General features: G+C 46.9%; 1 protein-coding gene across 2 annotated transcripts in view; it reads right to left on the minus strand.

The window, feature by feature from the left end:
* LCA5L (lebercilin LCA5 like) overlaps positions 1 to 4,805 on the minus strand; it is a 43,888-nt gene extending 39,083 nt beyond the window's left edge. The window contains exons 1-3 of one of the 2 annotated variants that reach the window (XR_014139137.1): positions 4,733 to 4,804; positions 4,179 to 4,301; positions 352 to 546 (exon numbers count right to left, since the gene is read on the minus strand). The gene's annotated coding sequence lies outside the window, so the exon portion shown is untranslated. Of the gene's footprint in view, positions 1 to 351; positions 547 to 4,178; positions 4,302 to 4,732 lie in introns of both variants that reach the window. The other variant, XR_014139138.1, reaches the window with a different exon arrangement.
* Between the last annotated feature and the right edge of the window lie 8,652 nt (positions 4,806 to 13,457).

Genomic DNA, 13,457 nt, shown 5'->3' on the forward strand with positions numbered 1-13,457 from the left:
GAAGCCAGCTTAATGAAGTTCTCGCTGGTCAAATCTAGGACAATTTGAGCATCAAAATAAATGATGATACAAGATGACAACCTACTAAAATAAAGTAGGAATCCGTGAGTCCATCCTGATATAATGAATAACTAAATGGATGAGGAAAGAAGAGAAAGCTCTTCCTTATGGTAGGATGACAACTAATAAGCAAACAAGGAATGGTGGGAAGAGAGGATGACGATTCGACAACTATCACAGAGGTAGCTGAGACAGGCAGGAGTTGTCAACGGATGCTAAAGGCCAGTAAATGTCAGACTGATAAGGAACAGAATTTGGCATCCTACTAATCAAAAAGGGAAAGATGGTGACCTTGTAGAGAAAATTGGCAGATACCATCCTGACCAGGTCATCAGGGTTCACATCCCCCATGATGGGACAGGTAGACCGCACGTGCCTCCCCGTGCCTGAGAAGGACACAGGGTCATTTCAGAGGTCTTCCTCCCAGGAACATGGCCACAGTCAGGTCATGAGAAATCAGCAGCCGGATCCAGGGTGAGGGTCTTCCTGCAGAACAAAGGAAGGCCCGAGCTCTTTAACACAGACACTTTGACACAAAATTAAGCAGAATATTAAATGAACAGCAAAGCTCTTCGTTTAGCTTATAAAAATAGTATCCTATCGGTAAGATGATCACCTATCTTAAGGGCTTTCAAAAACACTATTTCAAACGTCGCGCCCACTTTTAAGATTATGTGTCCCAATTTTTTGCTTCAGAAATTTGGTCATTCTCATATTCAAGAAGGGAAGTTCAAGAATTAACACTGCTTAAGGAGAAAGGGAGTCTGCTATAAAAGAAGAAGGCACGCGTGGCCAGATATGTGAGTTCTCGTGCCAGCTCTGCCGGCATGGCTAGCTGTTTGACCTCAACTCTTCAACGTCTGAAGTTAGTTAATTGTGCTCAGTAACTTCTAAAGGCCAGTCCCGCACGAAAATCCATGAATTAAATATACCTATATATACACATATCAAAGTTCAAGCTTTATTTGATAATATGAAAATGTGCCATGTTCAGTGTTTGGATGGTTATAGACAAGTGATGTAGGTTTGGTCATTTAACAACTTGATATATTTTATTTATTTTTAACAAAAACCTTGAATTCCTTACCAGACTGAATATTCCAAAGAAGTGCCTTCAGGATGAGAAAGGAGGAACTGTGCCTCTCTACTCCCACCAAGTGGTGGCAAGTGCAACATACCACGGGAAGCTAACAAAAATTGAATGAGTTAAGGGCTAAATTTCTCAAAGTGTGCATTTTCAGCTCCCTCTTGTGGTCACTGCCACATTTCTTTTTAATTTTCAGTGTTGACCTGATATTTTTTTACTAGAATTTTATTCTATTCTAATAAATTTTACTAAAATACCCTACATTTGATTTTTCTTACACATTAAAATGTTCATTTCATTCATTCTTTCAACACATATTTGAGAGCTTTCTATGTGCCAGAACAGTATGAGGTACGGGGGGATGTCACGAACACAAACAAATGCTTCTCTTTTCATGGAGCTTATATGCTCGTAATAAAATAATCAAAATGTTTTAGAGGAAAGAGATACAATTCTGTGAAGATATATGACAAAGAAACCTGACCTAGACAGTGACCTTGGAAGTTCTATGGAAGGCCCAAATGAGCGGAGATATGACAGGTCGGTGGGAACTAACCACCCAAAAAGGAATGGGGGGTACGAAGGAAGTACATTGTGGATGGAGAGAGGTCAGTTCCAGGCCTGGTGGGTAGATGAGGCCCATGTGGCTGGGTCCCAGGGGTTCCCGATGAGCCTCCAGAGGTAGGTGGGGGTGAGCACCTGGAGGGCAGGTTTATGATTTGGGTCATTAATCCAAGAGCAACGGGGAGCTAGCAGTGAGCAAAAGGGGGAGGCTGGGGAAGAGATAACATAATTTGCTCTGCTTCCTGAAGGTTACTTGGACTGCAGTGTGGAGAACAGAACAGAGAAAAGCCAGAGGAGAGGATTTCAGAAAGCTGCAGAAAGAAGGTGGCAGCTTGGACTAAGGTGCGCAGGCGGCAGTGCTCGGTGACCCACTGGATGCCGGGGTGAGGGAAAAGGTCAGGGAGGAGGTCCCACCTGGGAGGGGTGGTGGGAGACTGGTCTTCTGCACACGGTATTGGTGTCTGAGAGGTATTAAGAGGCAAGGCCATCCCGCTAGCTGGTCATATGGGTCAGCTCAGAAAAGAGGGTCAAGCTGGAGAGAGAAAGTTGGGAGTCCAGAGCATAAGATGGCCGGCACGGGTTTGTGCCTCACGTCCGAATACGGGCGGCATGGGGAGAGACGTGATGAGAACAAACTGAGCTTTGAGAAACTGCAATATTAAGGGGCCCAGAAGAGGAGAGTGAGACAGCATGGTAGCAGGAAAAGCAGAAAGAGGCGGGGTGATGGGGGCACAGAAGCCAAGGGAAGACAGCGTTTTAAGAGATGGGAGCAGCAGTGTCAAATTTAAATGCTGCCAAGAGACTGAGCAAGATGAGGCCTGGAAATGTCTGATCAGTGGTTTTTGTTTTAGTATAGAGATGAGGGTGGAAGGCAGTCTAGAGTGGGCTAAGGGATGAGACACAAGAAATGGATACATGGAAGACGGCAATTCTTAAAAAAGTTTGCCTGTCGAAGGGAATGAGAGATTGAGCAATAGCTGGAAAATGAAGGGGAACATGGGGTCAAAAGAGATTTTTTCTCCTTCTTTTGTGATGGGACAATGAAGCATGTTTAAAAGCCAAGGGGAAAGAGCCAGTTGAGATGGAACAGGTGACAGCTGATAGGGAAATCATGAGGTTTTTGACAAGCGGGTGGGGATGATATCCAAAGCACAGGAAGGGGAGGCCTTGGATAGGAGGGATAACATGGGTACGGCTGTAGGTAAGGCTTGCAGTTGTGGTAGCTGGGGCTTGGAGAGATTCCCAGCAGACAGCTTTTGTTCCTCTAGGAAGTGACTGCATGAGGGGAAGGTGTGAGATCAAATCTGAGTAAAAGTGGAGGTTTATGATCTGCAGTATCCTATGGCCCCTCTGCAAGTTGCAGTGATCCTACCATGCTACTTTGGTTAACTGGGGTTTCACTTGAAAAAGAGAAAAAATGGGAGCTGGGGGGTTTGCGACTGGCAAGGTACAGGTGTGCCGGGGCCATCAGCTCCCTGAGGGCAAGGACCTGTCCTATCAATCCCTGCATCACTCTGGGACTGATTGACTGGAGTACCAGTGCCCAGGCACTCACTGTCAAATTGACCAACACTGGGATGATCACTTGTCTCCATTTCAATTTGCCTCTTTTGGTGCTTCTCTAAAAAACCAAAACCAAAGAGTAGGGAAAAACAGAACCTAAATTCCTACATGTCTTCTTTTTCTCACTTGGAAGGAGGCTCTGGATTCTTTTACTCTTCTGTACAGTTTTAAAGGTCTTGTCCAAGTTCTATCCAGGGACATAGTCATATACCCAAGAAAGCTAAGGGGCATTTTTCCATTTTTAGCTTGTTAACACTACAGTGTTTATGTAGCTTTGGCTACCTGTTTAAAAGCTGCAATCTTCAAAATACATACTAAAAATTATCTTTGTCTATGTAAACTATGAAGCTCATATCCTTAAAAGAAAACCTGATTCACTTGAAATGACAGAGAAAGGGAACACAGAGTAAGACTGTCCACATTCCAATTAGCAGGCAGATGATGGTGGCATGGACCCCGGTGGGAATAGTGGGGTTTGGCAGAAACGGTGGGATTGTGCATCTATGCAGGATATGATATGAAGGATGTGTTGACAGACTGAATGTGGGGAGGGAGAAAAACAGGAGTCAAGGAGGACCTCAAGGCCTGGACAACCGCGAGAATGGCTTCCAGTAATGGGGTGGGTAAAAGTGTGGCAAGAACAGGTTGGAGGGAATGACAGGACGTGCCTTAGACATCCAAGCGTAGATGTGGGCAGACCCGTGGTGAGTATGCAGGTCTGAAGTTCGGAGCGGGGCGGGGGAGGGGGTCAGGGCTGGAGACACACTTTTGGGGCTCGTTGGCATTTAGAAGGGCTTTGAGCCTATGAGACTGGATGAATTCATCTAGGGAGCGAGTGTAGACAGGAAAAAAAAAAGGTTCACGGTCTTGTTCAGCAGAGGAACACCGATCTTAAGAAAGTCACCTGTTCGCACAGGCTGGCAAGGAAATGATACAGCGCGAGGGGGAAACTGCGGACAAAGAGCTCCAAGGCTGAGCGAGCGAGGAACACAGTGCAGAAATTTCAAAGAACTCACATTTCCACGGGCTGGGGATAAGGAAACGTCAGCGCTAAGGTCAGAAGGACAAAGCAAAACAAAGCTAAAGCGGGTAGGTAGACGCGAACCTGAAGGCATCAGATTCACACCTGAACAAAGTATTGGCCAAAGCCCGCGAGTGGGGGGCGGGGCTGACGGAGGCGCCGGGCGGCCGCGGGTCCCGGGGTCCGTCGGGGCCGCCCCTGCCCGAACGCCCGGCGGCGCGGCGAGGGCGGGCGAGGGCGCAGGCCCCTGTCCGGGCTGGGAGGCCACGCTCTGCGGGAGGAGGCGGCCGGCGGCCCCGCTACGTTACCAACTCCACTGAGAGCGAGGCGGCGCGGCCCCCCGAGCTGGGCAGGGGCCAGGGCTGAGTGACCCGCGGCACGGGAAGGCCCGGGGGCTTGAGCAGGAGGCTCTGGCTGGGGTCGGGCCGGGCCGTTACCTGCTCTGCGCGGCTCCCCCCGCAGCGCCAAGCCCGCGGCCTCCCGACTCCCGCGCGTCGCCCTGGAAACCCGCGCGCGGCGCCTCCTGGGACTGGCTGAGCCGGGGAGCGGGGCCGCTGGGTCCGCGCGCTGGCGCACTGGTGAGCTGAGTGTAGGCACTTCGGCACGGTAACCTCCCGCCGGCTCTCCTGCACCCTCGGGGCTCCCACCATCGTCCTGGCCGCGTCTCCAGCGAACGAACGGATCCCGCGGCAGTGCAGCTGTCCCTTCACGCTCTCGGTCGCACTCGCCCATGTACTGGTGTTTTGAATCCCGAGTCCAGTGCGCATGTCCGGTTCCCTGCCGGGAGGTGCACGGACCCAGAACAGGGCGCTCCAGGTTGGCTGCTAGGCAGGTAGGGAAAGGAGTGGATCCAGGCCGGCAGGTGTAGATGCCAGGTTCCCCGGGAAGGGGCTGGGCCCAGCCAGGCAGGTGTAGACTCGTCTCTGCCTGGTGAAGAAGTGGACAGAGAGCAGAGCACTCCCGTTGACCTCCTCTTTATAAAGATGAATTTCTTTGGTGAAAGAAAATCTGATCCCAAAGCAATGCATGTTGGTAGTAGAGAATTTAGAATGTACAGCAAAGTATAAAGAAAAATTAAAAATTACCTCCATTTCCAAAGAAAAATAAAAAAAATTTTTATTTTCCAAAGAAAAATAAAAAAATGCAGGCAGATGATGGAATTGCAGGTGATTTTTAATGATTACATAGGAATTTTAAATGACTGCATAGGCAGAATTAATGAACATTTTTATTACTTCTCTTCCTCCCCACCTTCCCCTCCTCCCCATTGTATTAATGCCATGTTGAATATCCCTATAAGTGAGTCTTTGAGATGTGAAAATAAAGGGAAACATCGCTAAAGTAGGTCTGAGGCTAGAAGGGGGAGCCCTTACCATTCAACTCAATTACGGGCTCCAACAGAAGTGTCAGTTACAGACTCCCCAACAGAAGAGCGTCAACAGGAAAGAATGATCAATTATGGGCCCAAGAGGGAAAGATGTGCTTTGCATCTCCTTCAAGATAGCGGCCACCCCCTGTAACTCAGTCAATGAGAAAGTCATCACCCTGAACTCTTGATTTCCCAGATGGACTTTTGAATTCCTCCCAACTTCTTCCTTCTCCATAAAATCATGTTCCTCTCCTTTGTTTGTTGGACTTGCCTAAGGTTTTGCCATAGTTGACATGCCCCAAGTTCCAATTCTTTGTTACTCCCGACTAAACCCATTTACTGGCAAAATAACTGACAGTTTTATGTTTAAGGTTAACAGAGGTCACCCCTGACTCCTTAGAATAAATCCTACATGTGAAATTGAAGGATCAAAGGAAATGCCCACTTTGAGGCTTTCTGAAGGTATATGAAAGTTTGCCTTCCAGGCAAATGTCTCCCAATCCTTAACCCACATTGGGGATAATCTTTTTAATTTCTTTAAAAAATATTTGCCCATTTTATTGTTAAAAGTTGATACTTTGATTTTATTCATGTCTTTGCTCAGAAGGATAGACATTTTTTTTCATATTTTTAGTAACCATTTGTACTTTTCGATTTGCTTTTTTCCTGCCTTTTGCCTATTTTTCACTCGGTGCCCAGCTTTGTAGAACTTTCTCTGTTCTGTGAAACTCAGGTCTGCTATATGAAAACTTGGTCTGCGGTATATGTTGTAAATATTTCCCCCAGTTTGTCAAATACTTTAAAATTTTGTTTGCAGTGTATTTTGATATTTGTGTAGAGTCAAATTGATCCCATTTTCCATCTATGGTTTTTGATTTGGATTTTACGTGGTAGGGGTAGTGGGTGTTTCCAAACTGACTGTTTAGATCTAGTTTTTTAAGGGGTGAGGAGGGGACAAGGCCTCCCTTTCACGTCACCACCCCTTTCTCATTGTGCTGTTAGAGCGCCCACTCTTAATTTTGGTGGGCTGTGTTTCAACAACCTTAGGTGGTGAGTTATCCATACAAGGTGGGTGGTGGTGCTTTTTGTTGCTGGTGAGCTGGGCAGCATCTCTCGGAGGACATACAGCAGACAGGTGACACCCTAGACTTGACATTTATGGAAAGATGCCTGCTTAATGGCTGATGGTGTCCCCAGCACAGTAACAAAAGTGGCAGTTTATTATTAAGTGAACATCCCAACCCTGTACTCAGGGCTGGAGGATCCTGAAAGATGGAAGTCCCTCAGAGCTGCTTTTCCCATCCAAATGGTCTCCTTTTCTTTGCTAGCTGTTCTCAGTCTATAGCCTTTGTTTCTGCCTTTGAAAGGGGGTGTTTCTTTTCCATCAGTATCCATGTGTCTTATGGAAGGGAAGAGACCTGGTGAGTACAAAGCTGTAGAAATGCCTTTAGGAATTCTGCTACATAGTAACATACACCTTTATTTCTCTGTATTAGTTAAGTCCACTGTAACAAATCACCACAGACCCAGTGGCTTAAAACAGAAATTTACTCTCTCACAGTTCAGGAGGCAGGAAGTCTGAAATGGAGGTGTTGGCAGGGCCAAACTTCCTCTGAAAGCTCCTGGGAAAAATCCTTCCTTGCCTCTCTGGCTCCCCGTGCTCCTTGGCTCGTGGCAGCATCAGTCCTGTCTCTGCAGCCCTGTCTTCACACGGTGTTTTTTCTGTCTTTGTGTGCCTCCTCTTCTTGTAAGGACATCTGTTATTGGGCTGAGGGCCCACCCGAAGTCCAGGATGATTTCTTTTTAGAATCCTCAACCAATTTCACCTGTAAAGATCCTGTTTCCAAATAAGGTTCACATTCTGAAGTTTAGGGTGGACATGAATTTTGAGGGGGGACACTATTCAAGTCACTACTGTTACTCTGGTGGTCACCACTGTCATTCCACGTAGTACAAATACGCCTTTATTTCCCGAATTTCTCATTTCTCATACACATATCACGTTATGTACACCAAAACATAGCATCTGGTATCATTTATTATAAGATCATCTGAGGATCTCTGCCAAGTTTGGAGTTAATACCTCACACTTTTATCATTAAAATTAGACGATATCTTTCTTTCATAGTGTGTTTGTTCCTCAAGTCACCACGATGTGCACTTTAGCTATCTTAGGATTTTACCTGTCAATTATACCTCAATAAAGCTGAAAAAAATTCTTTAACAAAATAAGTATTGTTCTTTCACTTAGCATCAAGGACTAGGGGTGTGAAATGATAAGCCTTCTGCCTCTTCAGTAGAGCACACAGCTTATGTTTGAAGTGAATTTTCTTTTTTTTTTTTTTTTAAGATTTTATTTATTTATTTGCCAGAGAGAGAGAGAGAGAGAGAGCGCACAAGCAGGGGGAGCAGCAGAGGCAGATGGAGAAGCAGGCTCCCTGCTGAGCAAGGAGTCAGATGCCAGACTCTATCTCCGGACCCTGAGATCGTGTCCTGAGCTGAAGGCAGATGCTTAACCGACTGAGCCACCGAGGCGTCCCTGTAGTGAATTTTCTAAGGCAGAGATCAGCTGAGCTTTATTTTAAGACTCACTTGGAATGTTTCGTATTTGTATTAATTATCTTGAAGTTTATTGGAGTCAGTGTCATAGATGAAAAGATCTTTCAGCTAGAGTTTTCAAAGTTCTAATTTGTACATTTTCATGGTCATTATTAAAAGGATAAGCTTCTAAAAATAATCCATAGTGTAAAGAGGGCGCACTAGGAATTTGAGGGTAGTGTGTCAGGAGTTCTTCTGGTGTGGTGTGGAAATAGAAGGATTGGGTTCGTGTCTTGCTTGGATGCATCATTTCCTGTCCTCATCCTTGAGGAGGGATAGGAGTAGAACCCAGTGTTAGTGTTGTGCAGATTAAGGGAGTGGTTTATGCAAAGCACTTAGAGCAGATCTGGCACGTGGCACACACTTAAAAATTGTTAGTTCTTGCTTCAAGTAGGCTATTCTTTCTCCCTAGGGCATGTGGACGGAGGTGGTATGTCATTGTGCAAGGCAGTGTTGCCCCATACGATCAGCAGTTGTATATTCTCTAGGGCACATGAGGGTCAACTACAGTTTATGTTACTAATTTACAAAATCATTGAGAAATATGCATAGTTATTACTCTCTTCAATCGTATTTGGAGAAAAACGGCTTGCTCATGTGGTAGAATTTGAGACTAAGGTGTTGAAAAAAATACTTTGGCAAAAATAGCATATACTTACTTTATGATTTTGAAAATACAGGAAAGAAGAGCACAAATGACGTATAATCTTTGGTGGGCTTGAACAAATTTACAGTGCTAAAAAAAAATTTTACAATGCTAATGACTTAAATTTGGGGAGCCATCAATCATCTTCACCAAGGGCCTAATTTGGGGAGCAAAGTTTGCATAGTGAGGTTCTAAGTTAAATGGCAGCCATCTCAATCATTGGTTCTGATGTAAATGAATTTGAGCTATGTTGCAGGGATGGGGCGTCCCTTCTCGGCAAAGGCGCCTGTCCTGGGGGAGCGGAGCAAGCCTCCAGGCCCCCGGGGCTGTGGTGAAGGGGGCAGGTAAAGAAGGCCCCCAGACCCCTCCCTGCTCCAGCATGCCAGTAACCACCTCCTCCGGGAGTAGCGGGGGACTTAAGAATAAAAAGAAAGAGAGAGAGAGAGACGCAGTTATCTAAGAGAAGTAAATAACCCCCTGGTGCCTCCTATGTCCTTGAGCTTGATCTTGAAACCCATCAGAAAAATTGGGCGGTAGCATTTGGGCTTTTTACGCGATTTAAGTATCCACATAAAGAAGACGGAGAGAGACTGTGACAAACATTGTCTCCCCGCGTCTCTGAGATAGTGAAGACATTTCGCTGGTTGAACTCATCCCTGCTGACAGCCCGCCGCTGTCGCCCTGCCTTGTCTGGGATGTCAGTGAAACCTTACACGTCTGCCGCCTGTCAGCTTCTGTTCTTTAGGAGCAACAGGTGGGGAAGGGAGAAACCTGGAAGCGGGCCACGCCTAAAGGCATCTCTTGTATAGGACTTCACGGAAGTTCTTTTAACCGGCCCGAAAACCTGCAAGTCAGGACGCCTTCGCTTATTCCGAGGCCTGTGTGGCCGCTCGGAGCCCCGCGGGGCGTTTGCCGAAAGCCTCGCAGACACGGCGTCCTCGGGGACGGCGCTGGCGTCCTCGGGGCTTCTCCAGCGGCGCCCGGGCGCTCGGCTGCCCCCCGCAGGCGCCTGTGCGTGCGCGGGGCCTGATTGGTGCGCGCCGCCGCCTGGCCTTTTAGGGGCTGTTGTCGGGCGTTTCAAGTCAGTGGCTGCTTTTATCGACCAATCCGGTCTTCGCCCGGCCGATTCCCCTCTCGCGCCCGGCCAATGGCGGGGGAGGCCCGCGCCGCCGCGCCGCCCGCGCCGCCGCCCGCAGGCGCCGGGCTTAAGCTGCGGCGGGAGGCGCGGGGGCTCAGACGGCGCTGGGCGGCCGCCAGCTCGCACCTGGCACCCGCTACCTGCCCGGCGCGGGCCGCGATCGGGATCCGTCTAGCGCCGCGTTCCCTCGCGGGGGCGTGTTGGGGGGAGCCCTCTGTCCGACTGCCAAAATGGTTATCAAAGTGTTTGTTGCCACATCTTCTGGGTCCATAGCGGTAGGTGTCTGCTGGAATGGGTGGGGGCTTTTCTTCCTGTCGGATTCTCTGAGGACCTCAGACCGGGAAGTGGAAGAAGCGGGTCTGGCCCAGCGTTGGCCTGAAGTTTGTTTTGTGAGCAGTGTGTAAGTCAGCCGTGGCTCCGCAGTAAGCCTGCGTGCCTTTGCTTTCTGCGTTTGCTTTAACCGCCTTGAAGAAGTGCGGAAAATGAGTGATCCGGGCTAGCTGGGTGGGAAAGGGATTCCAGGAAGCGGGCGTGTTTGATACCGGAATTTTTAACATGTGATTTGTGTCGCGTTGTGTTCGCATATATTATAGAATCAGAGGCTTTTTCTGCCAATCATTCTGTCCGACTTAGACTAATTTAAAGTTGCAAATAAAGGACATTTTGTGTAACCATATTTGGAGGGTGTGATGAAACAGAGTACCAAAATGACTCCTGGGTGTGATTACAGTTGACCCTTGAACAATGCGTGGGGGGTGGTGGTGGTGGTTAGGGGCACTCACACCAGCACCGTCGAAAATCCACGTATAACTTTTGACTCCCCAAAACTTCACTAATGACCTGTTGACCAGAAGGCTTACTGACAACATAAACAGTTGATTAACACATATTTTGTATGTTATATGTAATATAAGCTGTATTCTTGCAATAAGTAGGCTAGAGAAAAGAAAGTGTTATTAAGAAAATCATAAGAAAGAGAAAATACATTTACAATACTTTCTGTGGTTACAGAAAAAAAATCTGCATATAGGTGGACCCATGCAGTTTAAAAGTTGTGTTGTTCAAGGGTCAATTGTACTTGCGTGTGGGATGTAACTATACCAAAAGTGTAAAGTTAGCATGTGTAATAGTATTATTTGGGGAAAATGATGTCACAGTGACAAGAGCAAACATCTCTAAGGCCACAGTTTTAAACGCTCTAGGAATTCAAACAGGCCAAAAATAGGTACTAGGAGCGGACCCCATAACGCGGCGTCTGATTTCCCTGGGACCAGGCTCAGAATCACCCCTCCGGTTCCTGCCTTCATTCTGTGCAGGATAGACCTGCCTGAAGAAACAAGGGTAACCGAAGGAGCCACTTCTCCTTGGCAGTGATTCAGGCTTTGATTTTAGGCTTGAACCTGCGGTGTCTATGGGAGACTGACATTTCTGGGAGCATTTGAGCCTTTAGGGGGCTGTGGGAGGAAGCCCTTTCATCAGTCCTGAGGGCTGGACACCAGCAAGGGGGCTGTTTCCTTTTATATCTAGTTCCTGGGCCATCCTGCAGCTTGGGTTTCACTCAGCCAGGGATAATACCCTTGGCCAGCAGCTGGCTGGGAACAGCCCCAATGCTGGCTCTTGAATGCCCCAACCCATAGCCCTGAAAGTTCACGCAGTTTCCCGAGGGCAAAGAGGGAACAAGAGAGAAGAGGCTGGTTGTCCCTCTGAGCATAACACATCAGCAACGGCTTAGTGTCTGTGGAACATCTTTTAACAGAAACAGAGGAGGGAAAATTCCAGATGTAAAACTGCAAAATCTTTTGTGGCTGTCGATGACCTCAGAAACTTTTAGTTGACGCATAAAGAGCACATTTTTGGATTACTAGATTAAAAATGATTTTTATTGAAGAAAATGGCTTTAGTGGCCTTTCAGTATGCTGTTGACACTCATTGACGGAAACTTTTACCACTGACCAATCTTCTACATGTTCTGTAGGCCAGGTGTGAGTGCCCTATGCATCCTTCCAGAGATGGTGAACAAACGTGTGGCGTTCTTAGGATTATTTGATGTCTTACATTCTTGAAGTTTGGGCGTATGATTGAGTTAGCCTTGGAGGGTCTGGAGGGACACTGTTCACTCCAGGATCTTGGAAAAACCACATTAATTCTGGTTCCCCAAGCAGATGTTTTGTTGTCACTTGGAACTGTTTGACCTTGGGAAAGTTATTTCACCTTGCTAAGCCTCAGTTTCCTTATCTGTAAAATGAGGATAAGAATAGTATTCGTCTCATGACATCGCCATGAGGATTTAGGAAATAAGCCCCGAGCGCCTTGCATGGTGTCCAGTGCTCAGTGCTTAATACATATTATAATTATTAGTGAACTTCATAATTATTACATATGGCTACTTAATATTATAGTTTTAAGTATTAGGTATTATAATTGTTAGCTAATGTTAATGTTTAAAATATATTTTTAAAAGATTTTATTTATTTATTTGAGAGAGAGACAGAGAGCACGAGCAGGGGAGCGAGGTAGAGGGAGAGGGAGAAGCAGGCTTCTCACTGAGCAGGGAGCCCAACACGGGGCTCGATCCCTGGGATCATGACCTGAGCCGAAGGCAGACACTTCACCTACTGAGCCACCCAGGCACCCCAATGTTAGTTAATGTTTATCAGTATTATTGTAGTTGTTATTATTATTAGCTAATATTATATATGTGAGTCTGTGATGATTATGTTTCAGAAGAACTGTCCCAAGCCACATAAGTGGAATAATTTCGATCTTATCCTAAAGAAGGACAGCCGATGATTCCCATGGTATCAGTGCTAGTGATTTTCCCTGGGTGGGGGGATTTCACCCAGAAGCTTCTTTGCAGGAGAACCCCAGAGCAGCTTCCAGTGTGTGTGGTGGTGGGTCTGCAAACACTTTACTGCTTGTTTCTTCAGTCTCTTTACTTTAAAAAAGGATTCTTGCCTGCAACTTAGTCAACGAGGGCATGTAACTTCTAAGGGATGAATGAAATAAATGAAAAAGGAAACATCTCTTTGTAAGGGCTTACACATATGCAGCTGTGTGTCATATCTCTGGTTGATGATAGGCAATGTCACATGTTTTACCGATTTACGGAGGAACGTAGTGAAGAGACCTTGGGAGCGGGAGCAGGTCTGTGTCTTCCCGAAGGCCAGTGCCACAGTGGGCTGGGGGACAAAGGGAGAGAGGACTGCCCTCACTGTTTTCAAGGTGCACAGCCCTTGGAACCGTAATCTTCAAGGACAGACCCTGAGGGTGGCTCCTGGGTTTTTCCATCATTTCTCCAGCCTTGCTTGAGTGTAAATATAGTGGGCAAAAACTCCGCTCTTGAACGAGATGGATCCAGGTGTACATCTTGGAAAATTCCTTAATTCACTGGTGCCTCAGCTTTATTATTTT

This window comes from Leptonychotes weddellii, chromosome 1 (genome assembly GCF_054177405.1).
Source record: "Leptonychotes weddellii isolate Sample4059 chromosome 1, ASM5417740v2, whole genome shotgun sequence".
Classification (NCBI taxonomy): Eukaryota; Metazoa; Chordata; class Mammalia; order Carnivora; family Phocidae; genus Leptonychotes; species Leptonychotes weddellii.